This window comes from Leptodactylus fuscus, chromosome 1 (assembly GCF_031893055.1).
Source record: "Leptodactylus fuscus isolate aLepFus1 chromosome 1, aLepFus1.hap2, whole genome shotgun sequence".
NCBI lineage: Eukaryota > Metazoa > Chordata > Amphibia > Anura > Leptodactylidae > Leptodactylus > Leptodactylus fuscus.
In genome coordinates this window covers 148,514,266-148,528,269 of record NC_134265.1, presented here as the reverse complement: position 1 = coordinate 148,528,269, position 14,004 = coordinate 148,514,266, and positions in this window count along the sequence as shown.

Here is a 14,004-nt window from a genome sequence, read left to right as displayed (position 1 = left end):
TACTTATGTCTTGAATTTGGAAATAAATCATATTTGATTTATCACTAAAGAAGGGTTCGGTGAATGTGCATATGAAACTGGTGGGTTCGGTACCTCAAACAATGTTAAGAACCACTGCTTTAATGTAAAGTAGTGTGACATTGCCATGTACTTTGTCCCCTTACTGTGATATCATTATATACATGATTCTTACATAACATTAATTGCTCAGTTAGGGGGCGTTCACACTACCGTCGGTGTTCGACAGCTAGTGGCTGCTGCTAATGTCCGTTCAAAATCTTGTGCGGACATTAGCATCGGACACTAGCTGTGCCCGTGACATTTTGCATTGATTTAAATGGACATTGGGTGCGTTCTTTTACTGTCCGTGTCTGTCCTTAACTGTCAATTCCCAAAGATGTCCGACTTTTCAAGCGGACAACAAAACCCGACATGTAGGTTTTTGCTGTCCGCTTTAAAAGTCGGACATCTTTGGGAACGGACAGTTAAGGACAGACACGGACTGTAAAAGAACGCACCCGATGTCCATTTAAATCTCTGTGCAGTATATATGCCCCCACCAGGGTCCCCCTACCACGACCCCGACACTTACGAGGTCCTACAAAGGGAAGCTGTCCACTTCCAACCCAAAGGCAGAGTACTAATATGCGGAGACCTGAATGCAAGGACAGGCACAGAGTTAGACTACCTGCCTCCTGACGACAACCCACATACGCACGGTAGTGAGATCCACCACCCAGAACCCACACAGACAAGAAGAAACAGCCAAGACAGAATTGTCAACAAGAGTGGGAGACAACTGCTGAACATGTGCCGAAGCCTAGGACTGTACATAATGAACGGACGTACCACAGGCGATCCCAGAGGACGCTTCACACTAAACTCTCAAGTGGGCAACAGCGTGGTGGACTATGCCATTACAGACGCAGACCTGTCAGACATTGAAGACTTCACAATCGCACCTGACTCCCATCTATCAGACCACAACCAGATCCTACTATACATGAGAACCAGGAACAAAACACCCATACATGAGCCCCAACAGTCCGGCCTCTACAACCTACCAAGACATTTCAAATGGGCCAACCACCAGGCCATAGAATATAGCAACGCAACCAACCGACCCGAAATCAAGACACTGCTCACAAACTTCCATACAAACAACTATCAGCCAGACCAACAGGGAGTCACCAGAGCTGTGAAGGATCTCAAGTACATCCTACAGACCACAGCAGAACTAGCAGGCCTGAAACGAACCAAACCCATAAGACAAACCAACAAACAGTCCCACAAATGGTTCGACAGCGACTGCAAAGCACTACGCCATACCCTAAGAACAGCCTCCAACCAAAAACACAGGGACCCCAACAACAAGGAGGTGAGGGAAGCCTACAGCAATCTATGCAAGCAATACAAGGGCACCCTCAGAGAGAAGAAACAGAGATACCTCTCCCACAAAATTGAGCAACTAGAGGACTCCCTCCAGGACAGCTCATTCTGGGAGACCTGGCACCACATGGGCACAAAGCCCAAGAAAAACTCTCTCCACATCCAAAATGGCAATATCTGGCTCAACTACTTCAGAGGTCTCTACAAAAACATCCCAGAAGAAGAACTAACTCCAGAACAGCAACAGATAATCACCAAACTGAGGGACATGGAGAAAGTCATCAAAGACTTCCAGAACCCTCTGGACTCGCCAATCACCATAAAAGATATACAGGAAAGAATTGCCGTGCTGAAAGGCAAAAAGGCCAGTGGCCCTGACGGCATCCTACCAGAGATGATCAAATACAGTCCTCCAGCAATACACGCGGCACTGGCAAAGCTATTCACCCTCGTGCTCAATGCTGGACACTTCCCCGAAGACTGGAACAAAGGGCTCATAACCCCCATCTACAAGAATGGGGACCAATACGACCCCAACAACTACAGAGGGATCTGCGTCAGCAGCACGCTAGGGAAACTGTTCAACAGCATCATCAATAACAGAATCCTCACCTTCCTCACACAACACGGGGTCCTCAGCAAGAGCCAAGCAGGGTTCATGCCAAACCACCGCACCACAGACCATATCTACACCCTGCACAGCCTCATCAAGACGCACGTCCACAACACCAGAAGAGGCAAGATATTCGCCTGCTTCGTGGACTTTAAGAAGGCGTTTGATTCAGTATGGCACCCAGGCCTACTTCTAAAACTCCTAGAGAGTGGAATAGGAGGAAGAACGTACGACGTCATCAAGAGCTCCTACACCGGAAACCAGTGCAGTGTGAAGGTGAATGGGAAAAGGACAGCATACTTCCAACAGGCCCGAGGGGTCAGACAAGGCTGTAGCCTGAGCCCAACGCTCTTCAACATCTATATCAATGAACTGGCTACAGCCCTGGAGGCCTCACCAACCCCAGGCCTCACCCTGAACAATCGAGAGGTGAAGTTCCTGCTATACGCCGATGACCTCCTACTCCTGGCCCCCACCGAGAAAGACCTCCAAGAAAGCCTGTCAGTGCTGGAAAAATTCAGCACCACATGGGCCCTACCCATCAACCAGAAGAAGACCAAAATCATGGTATTCCAGAAGAAGGGCCACAATAAAGCCTCCACCACCTCACAATTCACACTGAACGGCTCCACACTGGAGAAAACCAACAGCTACACCTACCTGGGGCTGGAGCTCAGCCAATCAGGAAGCTTCAAAGCAGCAATAGAAACCCTGAAAGCAAAAGCCTGCAGAACCTTCTACGCCATCAGAAGACAACTGTACCACCTCAAACCACCGGTGAGGGTCTGGATGAAGATATTTGACGCTGTCATCTCCCCGATCCTTCTCTATGGCAGTGAGGTTTGGGGCCCAGCCACCTACCCAGACCAGTCAAGGTGGGATTCCAGCCCAACAGAGAACTTCCACCTGGAGTTCTGCAAATACCTGCTACATGTCCATCGCAACACCACCAACATGGCCTGCAGGGCAGAGCTAGGCAGACTCCCCCTATGGCTCACCATACAGAAGAGGGCGCTAGCTTTCCAGGCACACATCCAGGTGAGCAAGTCCGACTCCTACCACCACCAAGCCTGGCTAAGCCACCTGAGCAAACCAGACATTCACCAACCAAACAGCAGCCAACAACCAAACCAAAAACACCAACAGATGATAACCAAGGCCGAAATAAAAGCGACCACAGAGGCAAACAGAGAGCGGTACATTGAAGAATGGAGAAACGAAATAAATAACTCCAAGAAACTCACCGTGTACCAATCCCTACAAAGGGACTACACCATGGCCACCTACCTTGAGAGAATACGCCACCCCAAGCACAGACAGACCCTGAGCCGATACAGACTGAGCGCCCACAACCTAGAGATAGAGACGGGGCGATACAGAAAACGTACAAGCCACGGGAGAAGAGACTGTGCCAGCACTGTGACCAGGGGGTCCTAGAAGACGAGACCCACTTCCTGCTACACTGCACCAAATACTCAGCTATGAGGGCCGCCTACTACCAAAGACTCTCTGCCCACATGCCAGACTTCATATCTGCAGACGAGAAGAGGAAACTCTACATCCTACTGGGAGAAGAAGAGGCCACTGTGGAGATCGCTGCCCAATACGTGTCCAGCTGTCACCAAATAAGAGGAAGATGAGACTCCACGGACTGTTATATTTATCCCAAAACACCCGCCCCACCCACCCCCACCCCCACCTCCCCATATAGCAGCCACCAACGAAGAGGAAGATGAGACTCCATGGACTGTTATATTTATCCCAAAACACCCGCCCCACCCACCCCCACCCCCACCTCCCCATATAGCAGTCACCAACGAAGAGGAAGATGAGACTCCATGGACTGTTATAACCGAACCCCCCCCCCATACCCACCACCCACCCAACCCAACTCCCCCCCACCCACCCACCCACTTTACTAGCTTTGGCAATGCCAAATACCTATTCGGACGTGCCAATAAAGCATTTTTTGATTTGATTTGATTTAAATCAATGCAAAATGTCATGGGCACAGCTAGTGTCCGATGCTAATGTCCGCACAAGATTTTGAAAAGACTTTAGCAGCAGACACTAGCTGTCGGACACTGACGGTAGTGTGAACGCTCCCTTACATGACAAGATTCAATGGTTGTTGAATTAACGGTCAGTATGCAGACCCATAGACTTTAATGGATCTATTCACACAACTGTTGCTTTAACAGTCTGTGTAAAAAAAAATTAAAAATAGAACATACTATTTCTTAGGTTGATTTCACAGAACCTTCAATAGACTCATGTCTATGAGGGATCCTTGAAAACTGATTTCCCTCGGATATACACTTGGCCGTGAAAAAAGTACTTTTTTTACGGCCGAGTGCATGGCACAGTCATGTGAATGAGGCGTAACATACTTTTTACTTTCCATTTTATAAAAATGTAACTAAAATTATTTTAACATTAACAAAACATGAGAGGTGTTCCTACTTCAAACGTTGGGTATTATTTGACTGCCAAAATCTTACTAAAAGGGTGCATTCACACTGAGTAAACGCTAGCTTATTCTGAACGTAAAACACGTTCAGAATAAGCGGCGTCTAAAGCAGCTCCATTCATTTCTATGGGAGCGGGGATACGAGCGCTCCCCATAGAAATGAATGGAGCTGCTTTAGACGCCGCTTATTCTGAACGTGTTTTACGTTCAGAATAAGCTAGCGTTTACTCAGTGTGAATTCACCCTAAGAGTGAAAAATCGCATGTAACTGAACATACACGTATATTTGAAGGTAGAAAGCGGAGTGACACCTGCATGACTACTGTCTCAGTCAAATTTAATATAATATGTGGAGAGTCTGCAAAAGTTTTAACTGTGAATATAGCGTGGCTTTTAGGCTGTGTTAACATACACAGTATTATTTCTAATTGGTCCAACCCATTCATGGAGTAGAACAACAAAAATAATATTAGTGCAGGATCTATTTCTCACACTGCACTACTTTAACCTGCACTCTTGACAAAATCTGCTTTGAGAGCTCATAATGAATCATCCAATACAGATGCGAAAACAGCTGTAAACCACAATCCAGTTTGGTTGTGAATAAAGACCACTGTGTCATTCTCAACAATCCTCACAAGGTGGCGCTCAATCAATACTCTAAGCAATTGCTACAAACTGCATATGACATCTTTCATTCCTACAATCTGTGTGATATTATGTAATCTTTCTTAGATGTAACTGATTTGATATTATTTATTTCTATCTAACTCACTGGTGTTCATAATAGAATCTTGAGGAGATACTACACTCCTTTTTTAATATGGTGGTCATCAACAGAGTTTGTTAGGATAAATGTACGTTTGCCTGTTTTCAAGGTTGTTGTATATGTAACTGAGCCATTCACACTGAGAATTTAAGGCCGGATTCACATGGGAGTTTTTTGGACCAAATTTTGAATTCAGTCCAAAAAATGGCTAGCCGCGACTGGACGCTGGTGCAAGTGCATACAGTGCACCAGCATCCAGTCACGGCATTCCGGTTCGGACTAGGCCCAAATTAATGAGCCTAGTTGGGTAGGAGTGTCGCAAGGCGGACATCCGCGGCTGAATTAGCCGTGGAATCCGCCTGAAGAAAGGGCATGTCCACGAATGGGAACAAACCGCTCGCGGAAAAAGGAAATGACCGACTCGCATTGAAGTGAATGGGAGGCGTTGTTTTGAGTAACACATACACGACATCTGCTCCACGGATGCTGGAAAGCAGTGGCGTAACTAGGAATGGCAGGGCCCCGTGGCAAACTTTTGACATGGGGGCCCCCCCCCTCCTTCCTGACACTGAAGACCTTGATCGACCCCCCCCCCTCCCGCATTCCTGCGCGCTCTATTATGCTCCATAGTGGCCACAGTACACAGCATTATGCCCCATTGTGGCCCCTGCACACGGGAATATGCCCCATAATGAACACCCATGAACACTTATACTCTGGGGGGGTTTCAGAGTATAATGATTGGATACCCAGAGGAGATACATACATAAGAAAAAAAAGTTACTTACCTGACTCCGGCTCCGCTGCAGTCTTTGGTGGTGTTGGCCATCTTTAATAACGCACGGATGTCACATGACATTTTATGCCCTCCCTCCATCTGCCCCAGTTTCATGTCCTCCCTCCATCTGTCCCCAGTTTCATGCACCCCCCATCTCTACCCCCATTTTCATGTCCTCCCTCCATCTGCCCCCAGTTTCATGCACCCCCCATCTCTACCCCCATTTTCATGTCCTCCCTCCATCTGCCCCCAGTTTCATGCACCCCCCATCTCTACCCCCATTTTCATGTCCTCCCCTCCATCTCTGCCCCCAGTATAATGTTCCCCCTCTGTTGCATCTCTGCCCCTAGGTTACTGTTGCTCCTCAATTGCTCCACACCACACATACATACACACACTCTCCATCCTGCATCTCACATTACCCCTCCCCTTCAGTACCTAGCACCACATCTCTCCTTCTCTTCCAGGACTGCACAGGCTATAAAGACACGCCCACCTAGTCATGTGACAGCTGACATCACACAAAGGTCCTTCAGCTACAGATCCTACAAGCTTTCCCCTTCTCTTATCGCAGTTACAACATTTTGTCTGTTATAAGAGCGGGGGAAAGTTTTTTAACAAGTAAAACACTACAAGGAGTTGTGCGGGACAGCAGTATAAATGTGGAACATGCAGGGAGCTATGCTGTTATCGGCTGGACTCCAGCCGATAACAGCCTGTTAAGAAAAAAAAAAACCTGCAGGAGTAGCGGCTGTCGCTGGGCCCCCTAATGTCCCGGGCCCTGTGGCAGCTGCTACCACTGCTACCACGGTAGTTACGCTACTGCTGGGAAGGTAAAAGTAAACAGTGTCAGGGGTTCCAACAATCAGAACCCCACCAATTTAAAATTGATGGCTTATCTTATCCCCTTCGGGAGTGAGCCAATTTTCCTTTTTTCATTTCAGTTTTTCCCTCCCCGTGTTCTAAAAGCAATAATTTTTTCATTTTTCAGTTCACATGATGGCTTATTGTTTGCAAAATGAATTCTACACTCAGTGGCCAAAAGTCATGGGAAGGCGTGTCCCAGTGCCGGTTGTGTCAGATATGACGCTCAAACAGTGTGACGCGATGTGGCCTATGGCGCTAGTGTCACCAGGATATCTGAGCAGTCTGATGCAGACAGGTGTCGCGATGCAGCATGTCGCAAATTAAGTCACTTTGAACGTGGGATGATAATCGGTGCAAGACACATGGGGCACAGCATTTTGGAAATTACCTAGGAATTTGGGAATTCGAGGTCAACAGTGTCTTAGGTGGACCTGCAATATTGTTACAATATGTTCGATGAACGGATGTCACGTCACCTCCGCAGAGTCATACGGGGTTCTCGATGGTCTACTATGGGTCAAATCACCGCGGATTTGAATGTGGGGCACCAGGACCCCATTTCCACCAAGACTGTACGCCGAGAACTGCACCGCATAGGCCTCAGCAGTCAATGTCCAACCCATGTCCTTTTGCTGACATGGCAACACAGAGCTCAAAGATTGGCATGGGCCCGCGACCATTGTTATTCGACCATGGAACAGTGGCGGCATGTGGCATGGTCTGATGAATCACTGTTCCAGTTGTACAGAGCCGATGGGAGTGTGAGAGTGTGGAGCATGCCCCATGAATCCTGCATGTCAACAGGGACGTATCCAGGAGGGAGGTGGATCCGTCATAGTCTGAGCCGTGTTCACATGGTCGCAATTGGGCCCCATTGTCCTGGTACAGGGATCAATGACCGATGCTTGATACGTGCAACTTATGGCAGACCATCTGCACTCCTTTCTGGTGTTGTAGTTCCCTGATGGGGATGCTGTGTACCAACAGGACAATGCAACATGTCATCACTCGGTGGTACGGGACTGGCTTAATGAACAAACCAGTTACCTCATGACCCTTGATTGGCTTGCCTGCTCATCCGACCTCTACCCCATAGAGCATTAATGGGATGCTGTGGATACCAGTTACCGCTCCATGGATCCAGCGCCAACTACACAGGACCAATTGTGGCCTGCAGTGCAGACTGCGAGGATCAATATCCCTCCAGAACTCTTCCAACACCTCGTGGAGTCCATGTCTCATCGTCTTGCTGCAGTTATCAGGGCTCGCGGAGGGGCGACCCGCTATTAACGGTCCAGTACCTTCCCATGACTCTTGGTCAATCAGTGTACTTTGTAATGGAACTCTTGAATATCCTGTGCAATGTACTGGAAGCTGGAAAAATATTCAGATTGGGGTGGAACTGGAAAAAAAAAATGCATTTGCGCCAATTTCTTATGGGTTTAATTTTTACAGCAGACTACCTCACCAGCTCTCCCCACTCCATCACCATCTCCCCTCCAGCCAACAGGTTGCTGCAGGGTGGTCTCCCTGCAATGGTCAGCGATGCACTGGGCTTGAACTGTCTTCATCCAGGTTACGCTTCTCTGCTAGACTCTTACTTGTTCTTTTGCTGCCTAACTTGCCTGCAGTTATATGGTTAATTTATGTTGCATTCCTTGCTGTTCATCAGTTCACATTTCTCGTGCTTGTTTTTCTATACGAGTCGAGTTAGCTTATTTCTCCTCTGGTTTAGTTTCTATTTTTCTCTCATTTCCCGCTTGTTTGGCATGTATCCTGCCATCTACCTCCGCACATAATGTGGATACTGCTGTGCAAGAGCGCCTGGAGACTTATGCTCCCACCTGGTAGTCCCATCGAGGGGATTCTTTCTGCCCTCTACCAACTGTAGTCTTCATCTCTTCAGTTTCTCCTATATACCCCTCACTTCTCTCTCCTTGTTATGTGGCTTTCATCCTCTTCTTTCCTACCCTTCCCCTTATTCTACATGGATTCTACATGGTGGACATCACCATCACTTCCCTTAATGTTAAGGGGTTAAATACTGCTGAGAAGCGTTCCCAGATTCTACACGATGCCCACAAGGGTCCACATTTTTTGGTTACAAGAGACACAATTTCTTGAGGCTTGTGTGCCACAATCAAGAACCTCTCGTCACATAGCAGTAGTGCCCAGGGTAAGACTAAGTAGGTGGCTGTTTTTTTTTTTTTCCATAAAAACTTCTCAGTCAGGGTTTTGGCTTCCCAGGTAGACCCGGATGACAGATTCTTATTTCTTGTCTGTGAAATTTATGTGCAGTGTATACAATAGCTAACCTATACTCCCCCAACTTTAACCCTTTGTTATCTCTAACTTAACTGCCCTTAAATCTTTTGCTCGAGATCGCCTCATTTTCTATGGTGACTTCAATCTCACTATCAATTTGCTCCTTGACACTTCGGTTGGCAGAACACAAGTTCCCTGTAATGAACTGAACAAACTCCATAAACTTCTCCACTCTATATGGCTGTGTGATGCATGGCATATACTCCACCCCGCAGACAAAGACTTTACCTTTTATTCCCATCCCCACAATTTCTATAGTAGCATAGACTATGTTTGGACTGTGTTTTCAACTCCCTTTCGCTTCTGCCCTCTGAGGCTATGATAGTTATAGTCTTTCTCTCTGACCATTCTTCTGTCTCATGCTTGCTCAAGCTTCTCCCTCCCGGACCGTACTCTGCCTCCTGGAGGTTGAATGAGTCGTTCTTGCTCAATGCCTGGCTGATCTCCAACTCACAATCTCTAATTTTGTGCTGGATAATTCTAGTGATACCATTGCTCCCCCTATACAGTAGGAAGCCCTAAAATACATCCTCCAAGGGATAAGATAATCCTTTAATAGTCCCACAGTGGGGAAATTTCAGTATGTTACAGCTGCAAAGTAATACAGATACAGGATAATACACAGTAATATATTACAGAAGTAGACACACATATGCTGAGAAAGATATACTAGGAGTCCATAGCAGCTAAGGAACAGAGAAGAAAGAAGGAGGACATTCATAGTCATTTAGTTGTCTGTGCGGAGTGTCTTTGCTTGGTCTGATGTAGATTATACAGCCTGATCGCGGTTGGAAGGAAGGACTTGCGATAGAGCTCCAAACACAGAGCTAGGCTCAAGAGGGATGCGGGATTGAAACTCAGCTCTCTTATACAAGACCTAGCTACCTTGCACGACCAGCACAAACAAATCTACTCTGGTCTTTCTGAATGCTACCCACCAAGAGATCAGGTCCTTGCTTGAGCATACGCAACAGCGACTTCGTCAACTGGGCCAGTGCTCGTTCTATGACCTTCCCCCTCCACACACTTCTAACCCGAAACCTGCCACTGCCATAATTTCAGTTAAGACTAGGACTCTTGTCTGTTGATCCCTAGTTCCAGGCACCACTGTGCTGGTTCCATAGGTCTTTCCCTACTGTGGTACTTACATCTTTAGGGCTAGTTCACACGTGAGTATAAGGGGAGGTTTTTGACAGCAGATTTCGCGTCCAAAACCTCCCCTTATAATGGTGGTCTATGGAGACCGCCGGGCTTCTGTTCTCCGCTAGCGGCGAGCTGCTGCTAGCGGAGAAAAGAAAGGACATGTCCTTTCTTCAGGCGGAAGCCGCGCTGTCTCAGTCGCGCGGCTTCCGCCCCCCGCAGCTCCCTCCTATGTCGGCTCATTCATTTGAGCCGACAGCAGAGGGTTAAGCCGCGACAGCGATGGTCGCGGCGGGCGGGTTTTGACAAGAGAGAGACGCGGCTCGACGCGTCTCTCTCTGTGTCAAAACCCGCGCGGGCAGTTCACGTGTGAACTAGCCCTTATTGATGTTAGTTTAGTTAGGTCCCCTGATGAGGGGTGTTGACACACCCTGAAACGCAGCGTAGGGACTGTTAGGATTTGTGAACAGGTTCAGATTGGGACTGCCCTTGTTAGGGCGGGAGTCACAGGGTTTGAGGGACAGATCCCTAGGGACATCTAGGGTCTGTTAGCCCGTGTGTCATCTTGATTGCGGCTGCGTGACCACTGGAGCGGTGAGATTGAACCATTTTATCAAACTATATATATTTTCTCAAACTGCATATGGTCATGTAAATTGTTGCATTTCTTTTTTCCAAGTCTGTACTGGTGGGATTGTATGGTTATCTACTTATATTGCTTGTCCAATTGAAAGGGCTGTGTGGTGGTGGAGTATCAGCCGACTGATTTTAATATGCAATGGGGGAATCTCCTTTGCAATCTTTTAGGGGTAAACATTAAAGGTTATGTTTTATAGTTTGTGCATCAGTGCTTGAATTGTTATGAAATTTCTGATGTTTAAAGGGTAGCTGTTTGTTTATTATTTAAATCAGCTCTCTATGTGAATAAGCCAGTGCTATACTGTCTATTCCCCAAAATGCTATAAGATCTGCAAGTTGCTCTGCAAAAGTAAACATACAAAAACATACAAAAAAAACAAACAAAAAAACACACTTCGCACAGTTATGAAATACATAAATATAAAAAGAATTACACCTGTCAGAAAATGTTTCAGATTCTTGTAAAACTATATCCATTTAGTATCACTGTGATAACATCAATCAAAATAGGAGGAGGTGTAGGGATCACAAAGACGGAAAGAGTAACCTTTAACCCCTTACTGATCTGCGCCACACTAGACACTTTGCTGTGACTGTGAACGCAAAATGTCCATGAGGAAGGCAAAGAACTCCATGAGGCGTATGCCATTTGCCCCAAAAGATGAAAATAAAAATCTGCCTAATTGCAAATATGGCAAGTCCCTTATTCAATATTCTAGAAACATAGAAGCTTGACAGAAAAAGACCACATAGTCTATTTAGTTTGCTCTTATATTATTCCCATTTTATCTTAGGATAGACACGTGTTGATCCCAGGCACGCTTACAATGGACCTTTCATCACCTCCATGAACTATGAGGCCTTATTCACACATCAGTATCTTGGTCAGTGAACAGAACTGGTGCAAATATTAAATTATACCTGATTTCTGTGTAGTGTCCACTCTTGGTTTCACCCAGTGGTGTAACTAGGAATGGCGGGGCCCTGTGGTGAATATTTGACATGCCACCCCCCCCAAGAGGGGTACATGGGCGTGCAGGCTGTATGTGAACAAGAGGGTGACGTGGGGGGCAGGGTGTGTATAAGCAAGAGGGGAAATGGAGGTACAAGCAAAAGGGGGGAATGGGGGTGCAAGCTGTGCGAGCAAGAGGGTGATGTAGAGGGGGGAACCCCCCATTCCACCTCACTCTTTGCTCACACACAGCCTGCACACCAATGTACTCCTCTTGCTCACACACAGCCTGCACCACCCATTCCCTCCTCTTGTTCACAGTCTGCACCCCCCATTCCCTCCTCTTATTCACAGTCTGCACCCCCATGTACCACTCTTGCTCAGTCTGCCCCCCCCCCCCCCCATGTACTCCTCTTCCTTACAGATAGTCTGTAACCCATTCCCCTTTATTGTACACTGACCTGTACAATCTGGATAGCTACACCCAAAAGACACTGATTCTATCTTAGTAGGTTAAAGGACCTTTGATGACATCATGTAACAGGTCCTTTACCCTACTACTAGTATAGATGCCGGCACAGGGCTTGTGACAGCGGGCAGGAGATAGAAGTTTCTCCTGCCCACTGTCATCATGCAAGTACCGGAAGGCAGGGGCCCAGACAGCAGGTGGCCCCTGCTTGGGTAATTGCAATTGCAGTCTTCACTACTGTTAAAAGATGTACTGTGGAGGAGGCAGCTCCTCTCTTCTCCATCTTCAAGCAGCACCTGGTGCTGCAGTAAATAGGGCAGTAATAGAGTTACTCCAGCAGGTAACGGCCTATTAAAAAAAAAATCTGTAGCGGTAGCGTCTGTCACCGGGCCCCTTAGTGTCCCAGGTCCTGTGGCAGCTGCTACCCCGGTTTCACCACGTCTACCAAATTCCAACTCTCTGCATCCTTCAATAGGAACCACTGCACTGATTCTAGTGCAGCTGGGATACTTTCTCCAAACCCCATTCTCTCTACTGAAGGTGGGCGATCAGGGCCTGGAGCAGACAGATAGGGAACCACCTTAAGGCCTCTTGCAGACGACCGTGGCCCATTCTTTTCTATGGGCCTGTATACGTAACCGTGAATTACACGGTCACGTGTGCGGGCTGCCAGTCTGGGCCACAAAATATAGAACAGGTCCTATTTCTGTCGTCTTTTGCGGAACTTCTTCCTTGGTTTCTATTCATTTAATTCATTCTCCTCCCCCCCCCCCCCCTTAATGTCGTAACAGACCTTTGGGGGGGCATCTTAACAGTTACAGGAAGTCTGATAACTGCTGAGCTGCAGCAGCACTACATTGTGCGCCCAATACAGATTTGTAAGGCTATGTTCACACGGAGGAAACCTTTTCCACAACGTGAACTCTCTGCGTGGCTAGCCGCGATGGGGCGCTGATGCAGTGCATCGGCATCCCGCTCCTGATTAAGCCCAAATGAATGGGCCTAATCGGGATTGAGTCTCGTGCCATGGACGCCGTCGCTGTCTCAGGCGCGGAATCCATGGGGAGAAAAGGCATGTCGCTTCTTTTTCCCACTAGCAGGAAAAAAAAGCGAGCGGCTCCCATTCAAATGAATGGGAGTCATTTTTGCAGGAGGATTCCGTGTCAAAATCCACCTGCAAAAAACTGTGTGTGAACTAGCCCTAAGTGCTATAATGTGTGCCCATTATAGATTTGTAACCACCACACTGTGTGCCCATTACTACAGACTGTAACCACCAAGCTGGGTACCTTGTCACTAAAATACTTATTTCCCTTAGCCGGGGTAAAGTTCGTTTCGTGAACTTGTCCAAGGTCAGAGTCAGATTACTGCCCCTCTACAAAGTCATCCTGCCTGTAGTGAGTGTAGGAACGTGGCCGCATAGTGCAACAAGGCCGATAACATCCAGGACTCTACTAGGTCTGCTCCAGCGCTGAGCGAACACACCCCATACTGAGACATACCGCAACTACTTCTTCCTGTCAGCGAGCCTTATCTGCAGCCCCGCCACAGCCGCCCGTAGTTCTAATGACAAGGCTGCCCCTCCCTCGTCCT